At 37.7% G+C, this 6743-nt stretch overlaps 1 long non-coding RNA gene across 1 annotated transcript in view; it reads left to right on the plus strand.

The window, feature by feature from the left end:
• Positions 1-2964: 2964 nt before the first annotated feature.
• The window catches only part of LOC147028942 (uncharacterized), a 44025-nt gene continuing 40246 nt past the window's right edge, over positions 2965-6743 (plus strand). The window contains exon 1 of the long non-coding RNA XR_015056960.1: positions 2965-3009. This is a non-coding gene — a long non-coding RNA (uncharacterized LOC147028942). The remainder of the gene's footprint in view (positions 3010-6743) is intronic.

The following is a 6743-nucleotide window of genomic DNA, read 5'->3' on the forward strand; positions in this document are numbered from 1 at the left end:
CAAAAACCCATCACTTTCTCTACCCACCTTACCCAGTCACACCCAACTGTCCCTGGACTCTGTGTCCTTTTCTCTTGACAAGGTGGAGAGCTTGCTTTCAAACCTCGACTCAGATTCTGCAACCGGTCCAGACGGCATCAGCCCACGTGTCCTCAAAGCCTGCTCTTCTGCTCTTGCTCACCCTCTCTCTGTTCTATTCACCCTCTCATTTGCTCAAGGTCATCTGCCATCTGCTTGGAAATCTGCAAACATCACTGCCCTGCATAAAAAGGTGCAAAAACAGATCCCTGCAATTACAGACCAATCAGCCTTCTCCCAATCATCAGCAAGGTTATGGAATCCATCATCGCTGCAGACATGAAATCCTTCCTCTTCTCCAACGGCTTGATTTCCGATCATCAATTTGGTTTCAGACCAGGCCACTCTACCCTGGATATGCTGCTTCTGCTCTCCCAACAATGGATGGAGCTCCTCAATGCCAGACAGGAAATCCGAGCCGTATCCCTGGACACATCACGTGCTTTTCACACAGTCTGGCACCCTGCCCTGCTCACCAAACTCTCTTCCTATGGTATCCAAGGCCATCTCCACTCATGGCTTGCAGCCTTCCTCTCCTGTCACAGTCAACGTGTGGCCCTAAATGGAGTTCTTTCATCCCCTCTTCCTGTCCAGGCTGGAGTTCCTCAAGGTAGCATTCTGGGCCCTGTTCTTTTTCTGGTTTTCATCAATGATCTCTCCGACTCTCTGGAAAATCCTCTATATCTCTTTGCTGATGACTCCACCCTCTGCGGTACCATCGGTCATCCCTCAGACCGGCAAGCAGCAGCTTTTCCGCTCACTGCAGATCTGGATAAAATCACAAACTGGTCCAACACGTGGAACATGTCTTTCAATCCGGACAAATCTCACACTCTCACTATGTCTCTTCGAAAGGACCATTTAGAAAACCCCCCCATCCACTTTCTCAACAATCCTCTGGAAGAAGTCCTTTCTTTCAAGCTTCTGGGCCTCACTATCTGCCACGATCTTTCCTGGGAAACCCACATTTCAAACCTCGCCTCCAAAGTCAGTCGCCGACTGGGAATCCTCCGTTGTGCAAAGTCCTTCCTTGGCCCTCCTGAGCTCCTGACCACTTACAAAGCTTTTGTCCATAGCCTGATGGAGTACTGCTCTCCCCTCTGGGCTGGTGCTCCTGCCTCCCACCTTTCTCGGCTTCAGGCTGTAGAAACCAAAGCATTTCGGATCATCGGCATCTCCTGCAATGAGGCTGAGTCTTTGGGCCTCTCACTCAATCACCGCAGGTTGGTCGGTGGTCTTTCTGTCTTCTACCGTCTCCTCTCCAGCCTTTCCCCCCTGCTCTCTCTGCGATTTGTCCCCACCACATTTCCTCAGGGCGCTCAAGGTCCGCCAACAAACCCCTTCTGGTAAAACTACCAAAATCACGAATCACTGCTCACCTTCACTCTTTCATTCCTCTTTTTTCCCGCCTTCGGAATAAACTCCCTCACTCTATTCTTTTCCATTCTTCCCTCCAGGCTTTCAAAACAGCTGTTCACCACAACCTATTATGCCCCATCCAAATCCTCGATCTTTTCTACCCCCGATAATCCACCCAAGCCCACTTCCTTCAAATTCCCTGCTTTCCTTCCTGAAAGTCCATGTAATGTCCATCTTCTATTCCCCATGTTCCCCGTCCCATCCCTCTCCCTTCCACAGATCTCCTAATGTGTCTGTTCCCCACTGTTTTGTCCCTCCCACTCCCACCCCTCTTTTCTCATGCCCCCTTGCAGTGCGTTGTGTGTTAGCTCTCACATGAGCCTCGACAAGGTATATAATACAAAAAAAAAATAAAAAAAGATAAAACAAATTTAACTGATGCTATAATGGAGTCGGGCATGCCTGGAACGTATGATGCCAATAATTAATGCTCAGGTAACACATTACCCTGGTATGCTCAGGTAACACTCTATCTTGTCACGGCAAGGGTGGAGATACAGATGTACAGGTACAGTAGGTTTTAACTTTTAACCTCAGCAGCGTACGAGCATTCACGTCTTTCTTTGTCCTTTTTTTTTTTACCCGTCACATGATTATTGGCAGCTCTTTATAAATAATAATGTTTATATACATCTTGAAACATCTATAATGAAACGTCTATATATATTTTTTTCAATCCTTTTTTTGAAATTCCCCCGAAACAAGTGTTAAAGCTACACAAGGTTTTAGTGTTGTCAACATTACGTGCTGTAGTCGGTAATCAGACTGATTATAATCTGCTGATGCCGATAAATGAAAAATTGCCTATATCAGCTGTGTGTGTGTGTGTGTGTGTGTGTGTGTGTGTGTGTGTGTGTGTGTGTGTGTGTGTGTGTGTGTGTGTGTCGTTGGTTGGTGTCTCCAGATGCATGTTTTAGAAGGTGAAACAGAGTCCTCCCAGGTCTCAAAGTATCCACCTCCGTGTTAGTGTGTGTTTGTGTGTGTGTGTATGTGTGTTTCTGTGTGTGTGTGTCGTTGGTTGGTGTCTCCAAATGCATGTTTTAGAAGGTGAAATAGAGTCTTCCCAGGTCGCAAAGTATTCAGCTCCGTTTTAATATGGGAACATGCTTCATGGACCAATTTGTGAAGTTTTCTTGTTCTCAAAGTTTTGTTCTCAGGGCTCTTTTGAGGATCGCCACTGAGCCCTGAGTAGCTTCCAACTGTAGTTATTTAGTCTTTTTTGTAATCGATGAAGCTGCAATCATTGCTGTTTTGGTTTCATGTGTGACATCTTCCATTCGCACCCCTTTTGAATTTTTTGTGAGGTAGGTTAGGGATACCTTCTTTGGTTTGTGGTCTTCATTGTTTGCTTCCAAATTGAATTCAGTGGTCTGCTTCACTTTTCATGTATTCAGCAAATCCTACTATTGTCACACTGTGCATTTGGGTGAATTGCATCAAGCTGCTTCCTCCTCCTTGTCTTGGCAGGTACGTTCTCGGGATGCATTGATTTTTGAAAAACAGTTGTGGATGGTGAGGAGTTTCCTTGTTTTGATATCTAACTTCTAGATTTCTGATTGTGGCCAGTTTATCATTCCACAGCTGGACTTGAATACTGGTATTGGGAGTTGGTTTATTGCTTCAATTTTGTTCCTTAATTAGAATGTGAGTGCATCAATAAGGTATTGACAATTAGAATATGAGCACGTGAATAGAGTTTGTGCAATTAGAATGTGAGTACATGTATAAAGTATGTACAATTAGAATGTGAGTACATGTATAAAGTATGTACAATTAGAACGTGAGTACATGTATAAAGTATGTACAATTAGAATGCGAGTACATGTATAAAGTATGTACAATTAGAACGTGAGTACATGTATAAAGTATGTACAATTAGAATGTGAGTACATGTATAAAGTATGTACAATTAGAACCTGAGTACATGTATAAAGTATGTACAATTAGAACGTGAGTACATGTATAAAGTATGTACAATTAGAACGTGAGTACATGTATAAAGTATGTACAATTAGAATGTGAGTACATGTATAAAGTATGTACAATTAGAATTTGAGTACATGTATAAAGTATGTACAATTAGAATTTGAGTACATGTATAAAGTATGTACAATTAGAATGTGAGTACATGTATAAAGTATGTACAATTAGAATGTGAGTACATGTATAAAGTATGTACAATTAGAATGTGAGTACATGTATAACGTATGTACAATTAGAATGTGAGTACATGTATAAAGTATGTACAATTAGAATGTGAGTACATGTATAAAGTATGTACAATTAGAATGTGAGTACATGTATAAAGTATGTACAATTAGAATGTGAGTACATCTATGAAGTATATACAATTAGAATGTGAGTACATGTATAAAGTATGTACAATTAGAATGTAAGTATATGGATAAAGTCTGTCCAATTAGAATGTGAGTACATGTATAAAGTCTGTACAATTAGAATGTGAGTACATGTATAAAGTATGTACAATTAGAATGTGAGTACATGTATAAAGTATGTCCAATTAGAATGCAAGTTCAGCGATGAAGAATGTACAATTAGAATGTGAGTGCATGTATAGACCATGTGCAATTCGAATGTGAGTACATATATAAAGTATGTACAATTAGAATGTGAGTACATGTATAAAATATGTGCAATTAGAATGTGAGTACATGTTTCAAGTTTGCACAATTAGAATGTTAGTACATCTCTGAAGTATATACAATGAGAATGTAAGTGCATGTATGTAGTATGTACAATTAGAATGTAAGTACATCTGTGAAGTATGTACAATTTGAATGTAAGTACATGTATATAGTATGTACAATTAGAATGTGAGTACTTGTATAAAGTATGCACAATTAGAATGTAAGTACATCTCTGAAGTATATACAATTAGAATGTAACTACATGGATGTAGTATGTACAATTAGAATGTAAGTATGTCTCTAAAGTATGTACATCTCTGAAGAAGTACAATTAGAATGTGAGTACATCGCTGAAGTATATAGAATTAGAATGTAAGTACATGTATGTAGTATGTACAATTAGAATGTAAGTCGTTCTATGAAATATGTACAATTTGAATGTAAGTACATGTATATAGTATGTTCAATTAGAATGTAAGTACATCTCTGAAGTATGTGCAATTAGAATGCGAGTACATGTATAAAGTATGCACAATTAGAATGTAAGTACATCTCTGAAGTATATACAATTAGAATGTAAGTACATGTATGTGCTATGTACAATTAGAATATAAGTATGTCTCTAAAATATGTACAATGAGAAAGTAAGTACATCTCTGAAGTATATACAATTAGAATGTAAGTACATGTATGTAGTATGTACAATTAGAATGTGAGTATGTCTCTAAAGTATGTACAATTAGAATGTGATTACATCTCTGAAGTATATACAATTAGAATGTAAGTACATGTATGTAGTATGTACAATTAGAATGTAAGTCATTCTATGAAGTATGTACAATTTTAATGTAAGTACATGTATATAGTATGTTCAATTAGAATGTAAGTACATCTCTGAAGTATGTGCAATTAGAATGCGAGTACATGTATAAAGTGTGCACAATTAGAATGTAAGTATATCTCTGAAGTACATGCAATTTGAATCTAAGTACATGTATGTAGTATGTACAATTATAATGTAAGTCTTCTTCTTCTTCTTCTTTCGGCTGCTCACGTTCGGGGTCGCCACAGCAGATCATCCGTATGATCCGCATGGTGATTTGGCACATGTTTTACGCCGGATGCCCTTCCTGACGCAACCCTGGTCACCTCTAACGACACAGGGATATGGTACACCTATTTTAACCGGGGTATACACTGGCCCAGTACACTGGTACTCACTTCGCCGACCTCGGAAGGATGACAGGCTGAGTCAACCCCCTGGTGTATTAATTCAGTGGCCCAACGGGGCTTGAACTCAGGACCTTTTGGATCCCAAGCCACTGCCCTAACCACTGCGCCAACACCAGGCTGTACAATTAGAATGTAAGTATGTCTCTAAAATATGTACAATTAGAAAGTAAGTACATCTCTTGAAGTATATACAATTAGAATGTAAGTACATGTATGTAGTATGTACAATTAGAATTTGAGTATGTCTCTAAAGTATGTACAATAAGAAAGTAAGTACATCTCTGAAGAATGTACAATTTGAATGTGAGTACATGTATAAAGTATGCACAATTATAATGTAAGTACATCTCTGAAGTGTATACAATTAGAATGTAAGTACATGTATGTAGTATGTACTATTAGAATGTAAGTACATCTATGAGGTATGTACAATTTGAATGTAAGTACATGTATATAGAATGTAAGTACATGTATGTAGGATGTACAATTAGAATGTAAGTACATCTATGAAGTATGTACAATTACATTGTGAGTACATGTATAAAGTATGTACAATTCGAATGTGAGTACATGGATAGAGCATGAACAATTAGAATGTGAGTTCATGTATAAAATATGTACAACTACAATGTGAGTGTCTATACAGTATGTACAATCAGAATACAAGTACCTCAACAAAGAATGTACAATTAGAATGTGAGTCCATCTTTTAAGTAAGTACAAATAGAAAGTGAGTACATGTATAAAGTATGTACAATTGGATTGTGAGTACATGTATAAAGCATGTACAATTAGAATGTGAGTACATGTATAAAGTATGTACAATCAGAATGTGAGTACATGTATAAAGTATGTACAATTAGAATGCAAGTACAGCTATGAAGTATGTACAATTAGAATGTGAGTACATGTATTAAGAATGTACAATTAGAATGTGAGTACATATATGAAGTATGTACAATTAGAATGTGATTACTTGTTTAAAGTATGAACAATTAGAATGTGAGTACATCTCTGAAGTATGTACAATTAGAATGTGAGTACATATATGAAGTATGTACAATTGGAATGTGAGTACATCTCTGAAGTATGTACAATAGAATGTGAGTACATGTATAAAGTATGTACAATTAGAATGTGATTACTTGTATAAAGTATGAACAATTAGAATGTGAGTACATCTCTGAAGTATGTACAATTAGAATGTGAGTACATGTATAAAGTATGGACAATCAGAATGTGAGTACATGTATAGAGTATGTACAATTAGAATGTGAGTACATGTATAAAGCATGTACAATTACAATGTGAGTACATGTATAAAGTATGTACAATTAGAATGTGAGTACATGTATTAAGTATGTA

Source organism: Eptatretus burgeri, chromosome 4 (assembly GCF_056783735.1).
Source record: "Eptatretus burgeri isolate ZD-2024b chromosome 4, Ebu_testis_v1, whole genome shotgun sequence".
Classification (NCBI taxonomy): domain Eukaryota; kingdom Metazoa; phylum Chordata; class Myxini; order Myxiniformes; family Myxinidae; genus Eptatretus; species Eptatretus burgeri.